The sequence below is a fragment of the Nymphalis io genome, chromosome 24 (assembly GCF_905147045.1).
Source record: "Nymphalis io chromosome 24, ilAglIoxx1.1, whole genome shotgun sequence".
Lineage (NCBI taxonomy): Eukaryota > Metazoa > Arthropoda > Insecta > Lepidoptera > Nymphalidae > Nymphalis > Nymphalis io.
Genome location: NC_065911.1, coordinates 1,069,231 through 1,090,325, shown reverse-complemented (window position 1 = coordinate 1,090,325; position 21,095 = coordinate 1,069,231). Strand labels below are relative to the sequence as shown.

The window sequence follows — 21,095 nt, the reverse complement described above, 5'->3', positions numbered from 1 at the left end:
GTGGAATAAGCTCCAAACCTTCTCCTCAAAAAGAGGAGAGGAGGCCTTTATCCCAGCAGTGGGACATTCACGGGCTGTTACGGTACCCCAAACATTGCTATTTCGAGTTTTGTATTGAAATTCAATCGTTCATAAAAAATAACGTTTCGCGTCAAACTCGTGACTGCATAGCGAACCGTTTACAGTCTCCACAATTTCCGTTCATTATATTCCGTTCAATGGAATAAAAATAAATACAATATAACAAACATTATTCGAATGTAATGTGTTGCGATTTAGTAATTACTAAGGACTGTTACATTTATAAATATTTATAATATATAGAGATAAATTTAATTAAGCACCAATTAATTATTATAAATATAATTTTATCAGCCCAGCTCGAAATTCGAACTCAGGACTTTATAATATGATCAAACAGCAATTCAAAAATGATATAATAATATCTTCGGACATTATTCATATACAGCCATCTGATCCCAAACTAAGCAGAGCTTGTACTATGGAAACCAGGCAACTAATGTACTACATATACTATTTTTCTTTTGTGGTGAATACATACTTATATAGAATTATACCCAGACTCAGGACAAACATGTTCATGCACAAAAATGTGTCCTGGGTGGGAATCGAACCCACAACCTTCGGCGTGAAAGGCAAGTATCTACCAACCACGCCAACCAGCCCGTCAAGAATACTAACCCGTGCTTATGAAATAATATAGATTACTTTGCTGAAGTTTACGGAATATCTACTTATAAATGTATCATAATCCAATCTGTGCTCGGTAGACAGCATGTTTCAATATGAACACACCTCAAGTATTCTTGAATTAGTTCCGTAAATGTTTGATAGAGTTTTGTTCCTGTATGTCTAACATGTCTCTGGGGGAAGAAGTTTAAAATTAACCCCTGACGTTGAACTTTGTTTGTTTCAGCCTATAATATGTACAATATAATATGTTGATTCATACGAGACTATATATCAAACTAACGTTCGGATTTTAACAATGGAATAATTTTTTTTAATTGTTTAAAAAAAGTTGGTTCCATTTTGTTAAAGTCAGACGTGGTCAGAAAATTGTATAGACTTATGTGTTTCAGCTTTTAAGATGAAAATATATAAAACTAAATTTCGAACTATTTGGGATCACATTAGCACAAATCCCAAGCTTAATATTGTTTAGTAAGTTAGCAATAATCTTTAAATATCCCACTGCTGGGCTAAGACCTCCCCTCCTTTTGGAGGAGAAGGTTTGGAGCTTATTTCACCACCTTGCTTTAATGCATAAAACAATGGATACACGAGGCAGATTTTCATCCACCACAATCAATTCATATCAATTATAAACACAAATTAAGCATATGTAAACTAAGTGGTGCTTGCCCAGATTTGAACTTGGAATCATCGGTTAAGATTCTCGCTTTCTAGCCCCTGGGACATCGCGGCTCAGTATTATAATAATTTCGTTAAAATATTTTTTTATATTTCGTTAATTCATTGTGACATTAAATTAACATGAGTTTTTAAAGTGACAGGATACTGACATATGGAAACATCAGTTCCCCCATTTATTGCAACATTGAAAAATATCAAATCAAATCAAAAATTAAACACGTGGGTGACGTCACGACATTCACAACTGAACGAAATAGAGTGCCTAAGCTCTTTACATCATACGATACGATTTGACTTGCTGTCCTTTTCTATTTGACATACTAGAAAGGGCGAACAATATTTATTATTTTAGTCAAATTAATTTTGCTTAGTATATTTTTTTGTTATATATGATGAAGCAGAGGCCTCTAGACTGTTTTTAAAAAGCATTACGTCAGTACGGTTGACGTTTGACGGTTGACGAATTAACAGTTTTAATCATAATCACACTTATTTATATATAGTAAACAAGTACTTTCAATATAAAAATGATAAAGGAGAAATAAAGCAAATTTCATAAGTTTTTCTTATAATAACACAAATCGTAAACAATAGAAAACAGAAAGTAATACGTAACTTATTCACGGCACGTCCGCACCGGTGAGCCTCTCGTTTCGTAATGCCGGTCGACCAGCCCTACTCTAATATGGCAGCGGCACTTTTTACCGACGCGGTCTACTTTACCTGAGCTACTCACCAAATGTCATTTAGCGTGTATATACAGATAGGACTTATAATAATTTCGCAACTCTCAAATACTAATTTAACAAATTAATAAGAAGTAATTACATTAAATTAAACACTTCTTATTCACCACTCCTAGACGGCGTTTGAGCGCCATCTAGAATTAGATGACAGAATTACAAATAAATAGTCAACTCAATAAATAATGTAAATTATTGTTATAAGTGACTTGTAAAAATGACTTATAAAATTTCCTAAATATATCAGATGATTTTAGAACCATAATAAAGTTAAATATGTAAAATGATATTGAACTATTAACATTAACGACGATTCACGGGTAAACAACTCAGAAAATCTTCAATCGCATGGTTACTGGTAGTAGGGCTTTGTGCAAGCTCGCCTGGGTAGGTACCACCCACTCATCAAATGTTTTACCGCAAAACAGCAATACTTGATATTGTTGTGCTCCGATTTGAAGGGTGAGTGAGCCAGTGTAATTACAGGCACAAGGGACATAAAATCTTAGTTCCCAAGGTTGGTGGAGTATTGGCTATGTAAGCGATGGTTGACATTTCTTACAATGCCAATGTCTAAGGGCGTTTGGTGACCACTTACCGTCAGGTGGCTTATATGCTCGTCCGCTTTCCTATTCTATAAAAAAATGTGTTTATAATCAACTGCATGATACTATTAATAATGATTACACAATTATTGAAGCTAAAATAACTATGTTATAAGCTATTTATAACAAGCGCGACATAATATCATGTTTGTGCCGATACATATAATTGTGTTCGCTGTAGAATTTTTTACTCTAATTTACTATACAATAGAAAAAATCGTTACAAGTTAAATATATTTTAAATTGTAACAAAGTCGTTACGTGTAAATACCGTCATTTGAATAATACAGTGGAAGATATGTAGCGTATGAAATCTGACATACTTACCAATTTCAAGTAACTCCATCCGTTACTTGAAAACTTAACTTACTTGCGTAGATATGCTGGCAGTATATCATATCAAGAATACGTCTCGTAAAGCCAGTGCAGCCCCTGAAGCTGCTCAAATACTTAAGCGCCGCAAATATTCACTTTTATCCAACGGATATGAATTTGCGGGTCTGGGTTTTGAAACATTGGGCCCATGGTCGTCCGATACAAAAAAAAACATAAAAGATCTTTCTAATAAACTGGTCCACACTTCTGGTGACCCAAGAGCTGGCGCTTATGTAGCCCAAAGGCTGATTCCAGCAGTGCAGAGAGGCAATAGTGCCAGCGTCTTGGGTACAATGCCACAGGACAATCTTTTAGGCGGCGTGTTTTTGCTTGAAATTTGTAATGTGTATTGTGTTCTTTTTATTTTAATTTTGTATTTTATAAAAAATTCTTGAAAACTATCAAAATGTATTCAATGTTAATGTATTTTAAAATAAGATACAATTATTTTTATTTCATAAATAAAAAAAAACCCTTGACTTAAAAAAATAATGATCAATAAAACAGGTGCCACCGATAGAAGTGAAAACTTGAAACTGTTAAACAGGTTATTTATTTGTCATATTTCCACATCTTTTGACACTCCAAGTAATAATTCTCTTTTTATTATATAGATTTTTATTCATCATTCATAGTATGTCGCAAAACCGATACAAAATATTAATACAGCTTAATTTAAATAAACAATAGTTAAGATTCACTTATATTATTTGTGTATACTGTTAGTATTTACATAAATTTCAATCATTATTAATCTCATTAATTTCGACATTATCTAAATTACTTGTACTTTCAACGATTTCATAATATTAATATTAGCATGAAGCCATGAGTCTATCCCCTACGATAAAACAGTGCAATATCCTAAAGAAGTTTTCACTTCAATATAATTATTCTGATGCTATAGAGTGCTATAAAACCACATGGATTGACATCGTGATAGAACTAACTGCATGTGTCTGATCCTGGTTATTGGAACAACATGTCCAAATAAGCTCAAAGCCTTTTCCTTAAAAGAATAGAAACAATTTTACAGCAGTGGGACATTTATGAGTTGTTACGGTATTATAAGTATAATATGGTGATGATGTCCAAAGGTACGGGAGTGTAAACATTGGCAACGCGACCGTGTTAGTGGGGGTGGGGGAAAGTATTAGGTACCTTATGTCCTTTTCTAAGCTGCTGACAACATGTATGCAAAATTTCATGATGTGGGAATGAGTTTAGTTAAGACATGAAATCGTAACAAACAGACAAACCGACTTTCGCATTTATAATATTAATAAGGATTCAAATAAATTTAACCTTTATTCGCTGCACTGCATGTACGGTATAAAATCTAGCAATTTGAATTCACAAATTCAATTTAGAACCCTCGGGCTATAATCATCCCCATTTCTTGCACTTTCTTAATAAGAAGTTCAAGTTATTTTAACTTAAATAATGATCTTTGTTAAATTTATTCAAAAGAAAACTAATGATTTAAGATCATGAATTTTGCTTTCGTTTCAGGTTCTTAAATGATTATTGTAATTTATATACGTAATGGCTTAGAATATGTTCGTGGCCGATATGACAAAGTGGCCAAAACTATTAGTTTTGTACTGTTTGAGTTTATACTTTATTGCACATTATACATATAAAGAACAGATAACATAAGGGTAACAGAAAAAATTAAAAACAAATATATATAAAGCGATCTATCGTTGACATTGCGAGAGTCAACCTTTGGTGAAAGAAGTTTGTCTTTAAGAAACTTGTGAATCTTAATTGAAGGTTGCGGATTCAAGCCTGAGAAAAATACTGTAATTTAAGTTTATTGTTCATCTCATGATTCATCCTCGAACATTGGAACAGCTTGGTAGAATAAGCTTCGAAACAACCAGTCTGGTATCCAAATTTTTTCATGTAATCCATCTGGCTGGAGGGCGCCCAATCGTATCGGATTAGCCGTCCCATCGTACTAGAGTGATGACATAGAGAGCGTACCTGTGTTTTACTCTAAAATTCTCTTGAGAATGCCTGCTGTGATCAAAATTGGTCATAAGGACATCATCATACTATTATAAAGCTGGAGTTTGTACAGTAGAATGCGCTAAGTATGACAATTACCAGGAAGTGTCACGGGGTAATTATTATTAGTGTTACATTGTTTATTTGGTAAAATCATACGCAGCGACTCCAAAGCGTTTATTAAAATACAAAACATCCATCCCATCATTTTTGAAGAGCTTTAAAAATTTCCTCTTTACATAATTCTTCATACGAGAATAAGCAAAAACCCTATTAAGAATCTAGTTCAATTTAAACCGAACCTTATTACCATAACAAAACAAAATCAGTTAGCATTTGTACGATTCCAACGAATCCAGGTCACAGCGCCATATACAATAGAGTCATTATTTTTCGCGTCTCAACTGACTTAATTAAACAATAATAACAAAGCCAGCAATTAGTGAGTGCGCAAATGAGCTCGGGACAAGGAAAGGCACTTGTTAGTGTTGTTAGCGAGATGTAGACACACTGACGTGAATTGTTCCGCATACGGGGATTGGTGAGTGCATGACAGAACTTTTAGCCCTTTTGCTAAAGAAGACGCTGTAAGCTTTTGATATATGTATATATGTATAGTGATCAATGTAAAAACTACTTAAGCAATGAGCGTAACATTTCAAGGTCAAATTTTAATCTAATGTTCTCGTGGTTTTTTTTTAATAGTATAGGTAGGCGGACGAGTAAATGGGCTACTTGATGAGCATGACATTGGCGATGTAAGTAATAACCACTCCTCACATCATCAATGCGCCACCAACCTTGGGAACTAAGATGTTATATGTCCTTTGTGCCTGTAACTATAATGGCTCATTGACCCTTCAAACCAAAACACAGCAATACCAAGTACTGCTATTTTTCGACAGGATATATGATGAGTGGGTGGTAAAAAAAAGGTCAGACGGGCCTTACAAAGCCCTACCACCGGTTACTAAAACATATCTAAAAGGTGAATTAGTCTCATGAAGACTAAGGCACATTTGCCTTAGAAATTTAAATCGTTGTATAATGTTCGGTAAATTGTATATCAAAAGGTATTGTATGACAGTGTAATTAAAATCACAAAAGACGTAACAATTAGAAGGAAAGGCTATTCACTCATCACAATGCTCATGTCGATAGACTTACCACAGATGGTCTCATCTATGACGGCCGGGTCGGATCTAAACAAAGCATGTCACTCCTAAATAAGTTCGTTCCTCTATTATTGATAATGAAAGAACAACCCACATTGCTTCAAATGTAATTTACTCTGTGGCTTAACATCCAGATATAAAAAAAGATAAATGTGAAAATATAAAATAAAACAATTGTGTTTTCTATTCTTTACAAACTGTGAGCTAAGTTAGCATTGATATTTAGCTTAAAGAAATAAAATTATGTTAATATTGTTAGTTACATAACAAATACGAACGTGAAAAAAAGTGATCTAAAATATAATTGTAACATTACATTCTTAAAATATGCGTATCGTGCTCACTTTCCTTTAGTACCGAAATCGAGTTTTTTTAATGTTAGAGGAGCCTCCTGCTCGTTTGCCCCCTCTCTCCTGTCTTACCCAATGGAAAGTGATTACCACCGCCCATGGACACCGGAAGGTTTACAGGTGCGTTGCCGGCCTTTAAGAAACGAAAACTTTTCTTGAAGTTTTCTGTCATATAGGTGCGGAAAGACAGGAAATGCCTTAAAAATCGCGCTGTTGTGGATTTCCAGACATTGAGGTGGTGAGGATGGAAAAGTATTAATACTTCATGTATTAATACTTTTTCCATCCATGGTGCTTGCTGTTGCTACCCGAAATCTTAAGTAAGCATTGTTTAATCTGGTGGGAAGTTTACCCAAACTGCAGAAAGTATTTTCACCATAAGTGTAAAATGTTGTTTTATTATTCAATAAAATATATCGTGTGTAAAATATTGTGCAAAATAAATTAACCTGTTGATTAAGTTAGTTTGAAATAGCTTCATAATTATTCTCCGTGAACAATGCGTGTGTATTTTGAATAATTAATAACATAGCCCACGGTGCAGCTGATTGAATAATTTATGAATGTTTGTGTGTTTTATCTAGATTGCCTTTAAATATATTTAAATAACTTTGCGTAAATCTATTATATATTTTAATAGCGTTTAAATGGTGAGTTATGGCTTTGGTTTATATGGAATTTAATTCAAAGGAATGTATGGATAAATTACGTATATTTAAACATTTCTTTAAATTCAAGTTGTGTTTGGATTTACTGCATAAACTCTTTGTTAGCTGAAAAACTCATTTAGGCGTTTTCCCTGTCTGTGGGACTCGCAGGCGCTTAGAGCGTCCAGTGCACGAATTGGGTTCCCGGGATAAAGAGAACCCAACTAACCCTGGCGAAGCTTACAGGGGGAGAAGGTATGCATAGCGGCGACGGGCCCGTTTATTTCAGCAGCGTTTTTAATTAGCCTATATGCCGAAGGAGAGAATTTACTGTACAAGCACTAATTAACCAGTAGAGTACAATGCAGTTGGTATTTAATTTGAACAATCCGCAGAATAGGCCAAGTTTACTGTCACCGTTTTGTATTCTGAGTTTCGTTAGCCAGTACTTCTACTTCGTAGTAGGGCATTGTGAAAGCTTGTCGCTTATACAAACCAATAATTACTTATTCTTTCACCAAACAGCAACAACTAGCAAAGCACGTTGGGAAGTTGAGTAAATATCAGATTATGTTTTCAATCAATTCGATTTTTTCATTAATAAAAAAACATATCAAACTGAAAATGGATATTACTATTAATGCGGGTTGGTGGATACACCTGTGGCAGAATTTCAGTCAAATTCGATACATGCATGTTTTCCTTCACCACCGAAAACTAAATTAATTAAAACAAGCAACATGAAAATTCAATGGTGCTTTGAACCCACAATCTTTGCTTAAGAGTTACATTTTCTAGCTGTCTAGTAGTCACTTGATCAACTTTATTCAATTGCAATTATTAATAATTAAATTTATTTATACTGCGTGAAATACATTTTTGAAAGGCAGGTGACCAAATGTTTCTCCTGCAATTCTATTATGTACTCACTTCATTCATACACACGAATCTTCTCCTTTTTTAAGATTACAAACAGATTATATAACGAAATGAAATAACTGCCTTATTGCTCTATAAGACAGTCGATGGCGTCTTGAGTCGTGAAACACCAAACACCTTGGGCTCAGTCTCCAGTTCAGGTTAATAATCGTTATTGTCTTTAAAAGTTGGAAGAGAATACTTGATATGATTCCAGTACACCGGTAATCACGTCAAGTATTAAGCCTAAGCTGCGTCTTATGACGGATTGCCGTATAATTGAATTAAAAGAGTAAGGGAGTAGTTGTTCACTAGAATATTTTGTACTTGTAGTTGGCTAGTTTTCATAAGAAATGGGAGCCATGACCAAATCCCATAAGACAAGAGCACGTCATATGAATATATTGATGTCACACTTTATGTTCATTATTCTTGATATAAATATATTATAACAACTAAATATAAGTAATTACTATTGCTTCATACATCTTTTTTAACATAAGTATGATACGGATATATCTAACTCGGTTATGTTGGTTTTAAATAAACTTTGTAGCTAAAGTTGGCAAATGAAAAAAGTTGCGAATAAATTAATTAGCTGCGGTGGTGTTGAGTTTGTGACTTTTATACGGCCTGTACACACAGAAAACAATCAATTGTAAGGCAGAATCTATATGTTGCCTATAAATATCAGCATCCGAAATAACTATTTTTGTATACTGTCGTCTCCGCGTATTATTACGTCGCCTTTCATGTATCTTTCTATCGGTTTAGATGTTGGTAGTTTGATGTGCCTGCGTGTTTTTATTTCCACACAGCATCACAATCAAAATTTTGGGATGCATTTTTTTTTCTTTTTCTTATTTTGTGTCATTCGTTTTCCTGGTTGTTGCCAATTGGTCTTAGTGGGGTTCTGGATTCTTTTGCTGGTCTGGATGGCATTCGGCCATCCTGCAACTATTAGTAACTATTTAGCTGCTCCACCCTTGGTGTGCTGTGTGGGCAAAGGAATAACCAGTTAATGATTGTAGGTTTTACTATAGCTTTGAATATTCATTTCAGGTCGTGTAAGATTTGGCGTACCATAGCATGAGGAGTGAGGCAATGGTGAGTGCACTTGTATTTGTGGACACACCCCTGGGTTGTAGTAGTTCCACACAGTTGGCTAGTCTATCTTTTCCCTTGGCAAACAGGACATAAAACGTTTATGGTGTGGTATTTAATTCAACTATTTTAACGCACCTCGTAACCACTTCGAAGTAAAACCGTATTAGTCTTAAATATCTTAAATATAATATTACTTCCTAATGTAACGAGCTATCATTTTTATATGTAATATATTACTTACATAGAAGTGTTTTCTGTATTTATTGCTCATGCGGACGCGGCCTTAGTCACTTAATCAGGATCCATTGAATTAATGTGATCGAAACAAATTGCTATAATCCGATCTAGTTTGTTTGTGTTCTGTAGCGCCGCGCTTGTGTATAGTGAGTGGGTTTATTTGTATATTTGAATGCGTATATTAATATTGTTACATATGGTGGTAGTGAAATAAACATTTTATCAAATTACTCTATAGAATTATTCTGTAAAAAATAACTTTGAATCTCACCGCAGAAAGAAATGACAGATGTTATAAATGACATTATTAACAACATTTTTTCGCCGTAAACCGTGCAAAATATAACGAGTACGATACGATCTGACTTCTAAGAGAATAGCACTGCACCAACTTTGATAATTTAGTTGTAATGTCCTTTAAAAATGTTCGAATATAAATATAAACAAAATGACCATGTTATTATGTAAGGTTTTTTTTTTTTTTTTATAGAATAGGAAGGTGGACGAGCATATGGGCCACCTGATGGTAAGTGGTCACCAAACGCCCTTAGACATTGGCATTGTAAGAAATGTCAACCATCGCTTATAGCCAATGCGCCACCAACCTTGGGAACTAAGATTTTATGTCCCTTGTGCCTGTAATTACACTGGCTCACTCACCCTTCAAACCGGAACACAACAATATCAAGTATTGCTGTTTTGCGGTAGAATATCTGATGAGTGGGTGGTACCTACCCAGACGAGCTTGCACAAAGCCCTACCACCAGTAAACGAGGTGGAGGCTCACCTGATGGAAAGTGACTACCACCGCCCGTGGGCATCTACAATATTCGAGGCCTTACAGGTGCGTTGTTGGCCTTTAAGGAATACATATAAAAAGAATTACCAAGAATATTGCGTCAAATTCATGAATAAATTATTGCTTGTATTAATAAATTGATTACCTTATATTATGGTATGAACGTTTCTATTTGTTTGTAAGTGGTAAGAACGCGTGAATCTTAACCGATGATCGTGGGTTCGAACCCGGGCAAGCACCACTGAATTTTCATGTGCTTAATTTGTGATTATAATTCATCTCGTGCTTTACGGTGAAGGAAAACATCGTGAGGAAACCTGCATGTGTCTAATTTCACTGAAATTGTGCCACATGTGAATTCTACCAACCCGCATTGGAGCAGCGTGGTGGAATAAGCTCCAAACCTTCTCCTCAAAAAGAGGAGAGGAGGCCTTTAGCCCAGCAGTGGGACATTCACAGGCTGTTACGGTACGGTACGGTTTCTATTTACTTGTAAATAAAATTCTTTCTTGAATTTCGAATTATAATTATTTTTATAGGATCTTAAAGACTAATCTCCGCTTCGGAAAAAATATGTCTCAAAGGAAAATCATACATAACTTTATTAAAAGTAAATGGAATTATTATCGATTTAAATATAATACTTTATATAAAAAAATAATTTATATCTTTTTTCCAAATATTTCTTAACAAAACGTATTTCACTTCTCCTATTTTATATTTTTTATTTATATAAGTGTTCATACATAGAGAGTTAACTTATTTTATAAAATAGGTATAGTATAGGCAGACGGGAAAATGGGAAATCAAATGATAAATTTAATACGAATAAATAAAACAAATACAATTGCCCGTAGACGTTGGCATTGTAAGAAATATTAACCATCCAACCACCTTACATCGCCAATGCACCACCAACCTTAAAATCTACGATGTTATGTCCCTTGTGCCTAGTTACAGTGTCTCACTCACACTTCAAATTATTACTGTTTGGTGATAGACACACTTATTTTCTATTGAATCGATTCTCATTGCTCCCATTTAATTGAAATCTTTTCGGTTTAAATCGAATACAGAAATTCCACAAAAAAATTAAAAGAAGTAGTCTTGGTAGCTTAATACAGCTATTGGAATCTCGGTTCGAGCTATTACTGCATGTACATCATTGTACATAATAAATATCCTGTTATATTAGAACATTATTCTGAAGGAAATGTTTGGCTTCTCATATATTGAATATTACTTAGTTTATGTCTGCGCTTTTAAAGTTGTATTGGTTCTAGAGTACGGAATATTGCCTTTGAAATTGCTCCAGAAATGCAATCTCGATATTATTTGCATGTATTGTAGATGAAATGTTCCGCAGACTATCTTCATATGTACAGTAATTATAATCGATTGTTTGGACTTGTTTACTATTATCACATGGTGTCATAATGTTGTGTATGTGATGTATAATAAATTGTAGCACCTGGTATCCTTTTGAATACAATTTTGTTTATTCATAAGCCACTAATCAAAACCCGGCAAAACTGCATATTAAAATAATTTTTAAATATATACTTTAATTTTTCATAGATTTGTGATTAAACCTTTTGATAGCCTTCGTTGCGGGTGTATGAGCCAGTATAACTACAAGCACAAAGGGTGTAAGGAATGACCACTTACCATCACAGAGCCCATTTGTCAGACTGTCTACTTATAATAATTTTAATGAAAGTAAGATCGGAGTGATTTCTACTGAGTATCTAGTCGGTTATTCTGGGTCAATTCTACATTATTAATAAGTGATAGTTTTACATTAAATATAATCTTGTAATTGATTTGAAAATTGCTTGGATAAGCTTACTTTATTTAGGTATACTAATGTTTGCCCAAGCGTCAAAATTTTACCCTAATCATATGAGAAAACATATATGAATCTGCATCTTTTGAAGATTGTTTTCTTCACTTATTTATACATATAAATAAAATTGAAGTGTCTGTCTGTGATTTCGAAATAACTGCCTCTTTTAGTATATATGGTTATTTGCAATTTACCAAATACACCAAAACAAGCTTTTTTAATTTTTTTGTCTTACTATCTGTTTGTCCAGGCTAATCTTTGAAACGATTAAAGATTATAATTTGAAATAACTGACTTATTATATAAGTATTTCAAGGTTTCGTTTAATATTTATTTCATCAAATTTTTTTGAGTCTTTCAAACGTTATAAAAAATATACGTTTTGTTGTTGTTATCTACACACATATAATGACTTGTGCTGACTGATTCATCAACGCAGAGCCTAAACACAAGGTTAGAAACTCGAAAATTTGGCAGTTAATGCAATTTATTATGAAACCCACTAATGAAGTATTCTGAAATCCCCCCCCTAAGGATTAAAATAAGAGATGAACGATTGTAGGTTTTTAACTAGCAATAATCGCACCTCGGATTAACCACATTGGTTACGATATTGCCTCATGTGTCCTATTTCAAACAGCCCCGAGGAACACGGCAGTCGGGATGGCCTCATGCTACCGTTCTACTGGTGAGAAGTGTGGCGGCGAGATTACCTTTGCTCTTTGTGGAGAGCTTCGCCGATCGGAGGGGGTGCGGATGCGATTTATTAACATGATCCCGCAGCCATTCCGATCCGTGCCGAGGAAGGCCATCGCAGTGGTTTTAGTGGGTAAGAACCCAGTTCCCCTCATGGAATCCCTTGGACCATAGTACCTTTATGAAGGTTTCGTGTTACTGCGTGAAAAAAAGGGCATGAACGGTTGTATGGGAACTCGTCCTTTTTAAAGTTAGAAACATGAAATTTCATAGACAAGCTTCTGGTTATAAATAAATAAATATTTATTTCAGTGTTTTTGAAAATAAAAACTAGCCTAAGAGGGTAAAAAAAAATTTTTTTTTTGAAGGGTTAAAAAAGGGTTGTTTGGGGTGCACCACGTGGAGGTGACTACCTCCACGTGGTGTACCCTGGGCAACGGGGTCGACAAGCAATCCGATGTTTTTTCCGGATTGCTTGTCGACCGCGGCTGATTGACTGTCATTATTGATTTGACATTCGATAGAAGAAACATATGATTTTTAGATTATCACTGTCATTATTGATTTTCATTGTTGATTTGACATTCGATAGAACAAGACACACGATTGTTTAGCTTATCAGTGTCATAATTGGTTGTCATTATTGATTTGACATTCGAAAGAAGAAGACACATGATTGTTTTGCTAATCACTGTCATTATTGATTGTCATTTGACATTCAAAAGGAGAAGACACATGATTGCTGTCACTCTCAATTCACTGTCATTGTTGATTTTAATGATTGTCATTATTGATTTGACATTCGGAAGAAGAAGAAAAATGGTTGTTTAGCAAATCACTGTCAGTGTTGTTAACAAACAAAAAGAAGTCATATGATTTTTCACTAATAGTTATATTTCACGAATGGATTTACTGGTGATAGTGCTTTGTGCAAGCTTGTCTGGGTAGGTACCACCCACTCATCAGATATTCTATCGCAAAACAGCAGTACTTGGTATTGTTGTGTTTTAGTTTTAAGAGTGAGTGAGCGTGTAATTACAGGCACAAGGGACATAACATCTTGTATCCCAAGATTGATGGCTGGTTAACATTCCTTATAATGCCAATGTCTATGGGCGTTGGTGACTACTTACCATCAAGTGGTCCATATGCTCGTCCGCCTACCTAAAATAGGTATTAAAAAAAAAACCGTGGGCTCACCGAATTGAACGCGAAATTGACACGGAAAATTTTAAATCATACACAAACAATATTAATATCAACTAGCTATAAAAAACAAAACTGATCATGCTTTTAAAAATGTAACAAATTTGTAAAATTTCTCCTAAAAATCTAAGGTAAAATATATTTAATATCGAAGCCCTCCAATCCACTCTGGTTAAAACTCGTATTATAAAAAAAAATTTTTACCTGAAACCACTGGGTGTTTCACCTCTTATTAATCTTTAATGCGGCCTCCACCAACAATCCATTTAAAGGGCCTTTAAAGCCGAAAAAACTCTTAAAGCCTCAAAGCCTTCATCCCCGGGGATACCCTTTGTAGCTGAACGAACGCTGAACATAGTTCCCTGTATCTAAAGCCTTATTAAAAATGAGCTCTGAACCCTATATTCGTCGAGTTTATATAATATGGAAATTTAGTTTATGAGTTATTTGAATCTTTTTATTTCATTAAACGATCGCATTGTCATACTGTACTAAAAATTACAAATTATTTCGAAGTCTATAAAAATGAACTTCAAATCATGAATATAAGATAGCTAGTAAACAACAAGTTGTAAGCGCGCACAATAGCCGAGATGGCTCAGTGGTAAGAACGCGTGAATCTTAACCGACGATCGTGGGTTCAAACCCGGGCAAGTACCACTGAACTTTCATGTGCTTAATTTGTGTTTATAATTCATCTCGTGAAGGAAAACATCGTGAGGAAACCTGCATGTGTCTAATCTCATTGAAATTCTGCCACATGTGTATTCTACCAACCCGCATTGGAGCAGCGTGGTGGAATAAGCTCCAAACCTTCTCCTCAAAAGGGAGAGGAGGCCTTAGCCCAGCAGTGGGACATTAACAGGCTGTTACTGTACTGTACTGTATAATGATACCAGCTAGTCTACGCGGTTTTCCCCGCATTAAACGTAACGTGTTCTCCCGTGGGTAATAGCGTAATATTATTACCCCTTACTGAATAAATGGGCTATATAATGCACAAAAACAAACTCTTCAGTTCTACAATATTGATTTAGATATAGTAAGTAAAATATTAGCCGAACAAGAATAAAGCTTGTATAAAAACATTATTATATATTATTGACTTAGAGCACGTGAATCTTAAGCGATGGTTGCAGCTTAAACTCAGACAAGCATAATCGAATTTTCATGTGCTTAATTTGTGTTTTATACATCTCACGTTCGGCGGTGAAGAAAAACATCCTGAGGAAACTTGCATATATTGAAGAATCATTCAAGCATTTATCAAGCTTTGGAGCATCGTGGTGGAATGAATTCCAAGCCCCCTCAAATGCAGAGTAAGGGGCTTAGACCAGCATTACGACATTTTTAGTTACTTATAACTTTTTATTTGAAACACTAAACATTTTTTCTTTATCGTTCTTTATTAAAAAAATTACAAATATATTCAAATCCTTTCCGCACTTCGAAGGCAGCACATCAAGTCAAGATCGACATTTATTACATGATATTTTGTATTATTTTTTTTTATTTTTTTATAGAATAGGAAGGCGGACGAGCATATGGGCCACCTGATGGTAAGTGGTCACCAACGCTCTTAGACATTGGCATTGTAAGAAATGTCAACCATCGCTTACATATCCAATGCGCCACCAACCTTGGGAACTAAGATTTTATGTCCCTTGTGCCTGTAATTACACTGGCTCACTCACCCTTCAAACCGGAACACAACAATATCAAGTATTGCTGTTTTGCGGTAGAATATCTGATGAGTGGGTGGTACCTACCCAGACGAGCTTGCACAAAGCCCTACCACCAGTAAAATTTTGTATTAAGGGAAATTAAGTTCCAAAGAGTGTCTAGAAGAGGATTGTATCTTATTTGAAGAGATTTCTGTCAGGAAATAATAATAATATGATATATAATAATATGATTGTATGAAAATAAGTGTCATTGTCATTAATAACATCATTAATTTTAAATCATGTACTTTGACCAGTAATAGGTATAACCTTTGATAGGTTATAGAAGACAGATAGCAATCCTGCTATCATATTGTATTTTTACTAAACCAACCAATCTTTTGGTTGACCAGACCGCTGCTTCTATTGAGCACTGTAATAGTAATTTGACATATCAAAGTTTGGAATGCGTTCCTAATAATTTAAATTAAATTCTAAGACAACAGAGATGGTCCCTGGCTCAAATATTATTATATCTAATAGAAATTTATAAATATAAAATACTAAGCCAATAAATAGTATAGTTCCATTAATTGTATAGTAAATACAATTAATGGAATTTTTTTAAAAATTTTAACAATAAATCTGTAAACCTGGTGCACCAAAACATTCAAGGAATGTTAGGAAAAGACTTAGAAATCGAGTTGTTTCTTAACACTAATGACATTGATATTTTATGTATCACAGAGCATTGTCTCATAAACTACCAATTTATGTTTAATTTTAATGGTCAAAAGTTAGCTAGAAAATTCAAGTTTGAAGAACATAAGGATGTTTGAACCTTTCTATTGAGCAGATTATTGAAATAGCCTGTGCAGAGCTTGAGCATGTCATTGTTGTTTGCGTATACAAACCTCCCAGTGGGTTATATGAATTATTTGAGAAAGTAATAGAAAATGTACTGCAAAAAAATTTATGTGGCTCTAATAAATATATCTTTGTTTGTGGTGATTTCAATTTTTTTATTTATTAGTTTATTAGAAAACTGTAGTATAAGTATTAGATTCAGATCTTTATTCATTTCATATAACCTTGTTAACTGGTTCCTAGAGCCAACTAGAATCACTGAATCCACTGCTACATGTATTGATAATATATTTACTAATTGTGTACCACATCATAAACATATTATAAATATGTTAAGTTCCGACCATTGTGGACAGTTGGCCTCATTTAATTCATTTAATACAAAAATGAAAAATAAATTATAAAGAAATAAAACAAACCAATCAATATGAATTGAATGGAGAAGTTCAGAAGTAATAGTTTGGCAAAGCTCTCATATTTACCATTACATGAAAATTCTAAAGCACATGTTTTATAACAATTTTTTTCAAATTTATTAAAAAAGAATTCAATGCCATATTTACTTCAAAGACAGTCAATTCAAGGGGTTTTCTCACATTTAATGATTGGACGACTGTTGGAATTCATAAGAGTAGGCAAAGGTTGTATGAACTATATAATGCAAGGACACACAACCGGTCCCTTTTGTTTCATTAACCATGTAAGTGCTTCCTCTAAATTATTTAAGTGAGTGTGCTCAATCGTTACTAAAAAACAATGTTACTAAAAGTAATATTTGCCTTAACTTTAATACTATAAGTGTTAAAGATATAATAAGAACTTTCAACTCATTGGATGTTAAGAACACGGCCGATCTGTGGGGTATCTGTAAAGGTAGTAAAGTCGATTATTGATGTAATTGCACCTTATCTTGTTATTATATTTAATAATTGTATCCTTAGCGGCGTGTTTCCTGACCTAATGAAACATAGTAAGGTAATTTCAATTTTCAAATCTGGTAGTACTTCAGACCCCAACAATTATAGACCCATCTCGTACTACATATGTACTACCAACGCTTAGCATGATTTTTGAAAAATTGATTTTCAATCAAATGTTAGTACATTTTGATACATACAAGTTGCTGCACAATAAACAATTTGGCTTTAGAAGGGGTCGCTCGACAACCGATGCTGGTGTCGAGCTCGTTAAAATATTTATAGAGCCTGGGAAGAGTCACAGGATGCCATAGGGATATTTTGTGACTTATCTAAGGCTTTTGATTGTGTGCAATATGACACGTTGATCAGAAAGCTATGTCACTATGGGATTAAAGATACAGCACTCAGCCTCCTATTTTCGTATTTGAACAGTCGGATTCAGAGGGTTGACATTTTTTTGTGTTGGGTTGACATGGAGGGAAAGAGATCTCCCGGGGCTCCAGTTGGTATAGGGATCCCTCAAGGATCTATTCTTGGTTAATTTCTGTTCCTCATTTATATAAATGACTTGCCACATTTACTAAATAACAAACATGAGATTGTATTGTTTGCTGATGAGACTTCCGTAATTTTTAAAATAAAAAGACGTTTATCAATATATGTCGAGGTAAACAATGCTCTCTCTGAAATAGTACATTGGTTAATTGTTAATAATTTACTGTTAAATAGTAAAAAGACAAATGTATTAAATTCACTATTCCCAACGTGAAATTTGTAAAAACGAATGTACTTTTAAATGGGGAAGCTTTAGATGCTGTAGAAGAATTTTATGGTATCACCATAGATTCTAAGCTTCAACGGGGCCCTCATATTAATAAATTGGCACTCAGCTCTGAAGCTTTCGCAGTAAAAAAAAATTAGAATGTTGACTGATGTAGATACGGCTCGCCTAGTGTATTTTAGTTATTTCCACAGTATAATGTCTTATGGCATTCTACTCGGGGGTAATGCAGCCGATATTAATACGATTTTTGTACTGCAGAAGAAGGCTATTCTTGCAATTTATAACCCGGGCCCTAAAGATTTACTTAGATGTAAATTCAAAGAAATTAAAATAATGACAGTCGCTTCTCAATATATATTTGATAATGTTATGTATGTACGCAAAAATATAAAAGATTTTCCTAGAAATTGTGACGTACATACTGTTAACATCAGGAAAAAGTACAAATTTACAACCATTATTACCAGATTACACAGGGTTAGTAAGTCTTTTATGGGACAATGTATACGCTTTTACAACAGGATCCCAGAAAACGTTCAAAAATATTCAATTGTGAAATTTAAAAGAATCGTTAAGGAACGCTTGCGTGCTAAAAGATATTACACATCCAATGACTTTTTAAATGATTGCACACCTTGGGAATGAAACGATCGCCTCCAGGTTATCTCAAATTAAAAAAAAAGGTATATTTAATTTGGCTAGTGTTGTATATGTATTGCACTTCTTGTAAAGGAATGAGATATAAAAAAAACCCCGCTGAGTTTCTTTCGCCGGTTCTTCTCAGGTCTGAGGTATTTATTTCCGAAACAGTGATAGATTTATGACAATCAATAATCAAGTGTAACGCTTCTATATTGAATAAAGATTTTTGACTTTAACTTTGACTTATACATATTAAATAGAGCCGATATGGCGCAGTGGTTGGAATGTTTGAATTTTAATTGAAGATTACAAGTTCAAACCCAGGCCAAACACTGAGATTTCATGCGCTTAATTTGTGTTTATAATTTACACTTCCTGTTACTTTACTCGACACAACGACATTTCTAAGCTTTTACTTTATTATTGTTAAAAATGGATAAATTTTATACAAAATAATTCCAAATTCATTCTTGCGGTTACCTTAAAAGGATCATGACAATATATTTATTTAGCCTAACTCACGGTATTGTACATTAATGATATCACTTAGCCACGGTAATATTTTTCTCACATATCGCAATACATATAAAAAATGGCAGTCATGTTTGTCTTAAAAAAAACTTTTTAAATTAGGACTTGATTTTGTATTCTAACCATAAAATAAGGTAAGATTTTTCTTGCTTTTCCCAGATTTCCACAAAAACTACTATGTCGATAAATATGAAACTTTTATAAAATGATAGGCTGTAATTTACAGGCAGCGTTTTTATGTGTGTTATGTGTTTTTTTTTGAGATATCTTATTAAGTCAACATTAAAGAGCAACCACTGTCAAAAATATGCCAAGATCGCCCAACGGATAACACTCAAACGAACTGAAGACGGGTTCAAATCCAAGCGAGGGTCACGTTATGATGAAATCCTGCCTTATATAATTATAACTAAACTTAACTAGCCCTTCAACGAACGCGATCGAAGCCGCGTGCATAGCTTGTATTATAAAATATTTATTTACCGAAATATATATCAATTTACTTTTATAAATATGATATATCATTCACAGTATTTTCAAAGTCATTTCCTCATACGACACAAACAGGACAATTTTCCGAATACAAAGAAAATGCTCCGTCAGTATTCGTTATCATATTTCCCGAAATAAGAATTAATATAGACTTTCTTACAGCCCTAAAATAACCATAATCTCTTGGTTTATACTGCATTTAAAATTGAATCTTATGTTAAAGTGATAAGGCCTAACTGTTATGGATATATATGTAGTTTTGGAGTCAGTTGAAACCATTTAAATAACAAAGGATAGTCGAGATGTATTTGATATCGCCGATAGCGATGTTATTATTACTGGTCGAACTCCAATAGCCATATTCAATTTTGCAAGGAACCATCCTTGCTGCAAGAGTATGTACGAGAATTCTTAGATTATGTCCGTTTGTATTTTGATAACATTAAAGAAATGTTTATTTTGTGACATCTCAGGTTGCTGACAAAATTCTTAAATAAAATTGTAACGAAAAAAAGTGTCCGTTACAGGAGACCTGACAGATTTGAAACATCGAAGTGAAGTTTTCTTTTATTGTTAAAAATATCTTAATATTAAAATACATTAACACAGCGAAGTATATAGAATACGCTTTCAAGAGAGTAGAGATCGACGGCAGAAAGGGGCTTGATCGCTTAAGAATGCTTTGTGACATTTGCCTTCGCGGTATGCGAGACGATTTTACCGTCAGAGGCGTCAATAAATGTTTCACATAAAAAAAAACCATCACTTAACAAAATTAGACGTAAGGCAACGAATTTTGAATGTAGAATATATAAAGAGGCTATGAAACAGTCTTAATACAGCCCAGATAAAAGCCAACTTTCAGACATCTGGTTGCTATGAATTTTTTTTTATTTTAAATTACTTTTTTTATTGACCTGACCAGGAATATGAGTTGAAGACTTATAGTGGAAGATTTATAGTGCACATGTGTGTGTGCTAATCACTTGTGTGTGACTTTCAGACTCCGGGCTGCTAGTGAGAATTATCGACAGAAATACTAATACTTTTTCACTGGCCTGACGAAGCCTAGGCCAACGA

General features: G+C 34.0%; 1 non-coding gene across 1 annotated transcript; it reads right to left on the bottom strand.

Annotated features, from left to right (window-relative positions):
- Positions 1 to 12,712: 12,712 nt before the first annotated feature.
- Positions 12,713 to 12,845, bottom strand: LOC126778007 (U4 spliceosomal RNA). The gene has a single exon (XR_007670120.1). It is a non-coding gene; the product is annotated as a U4 spliceosomal RNA (small nuclear RNA).
- Positions 12,846 to 21,095: the final 8,250 nt, after the last annotated feature.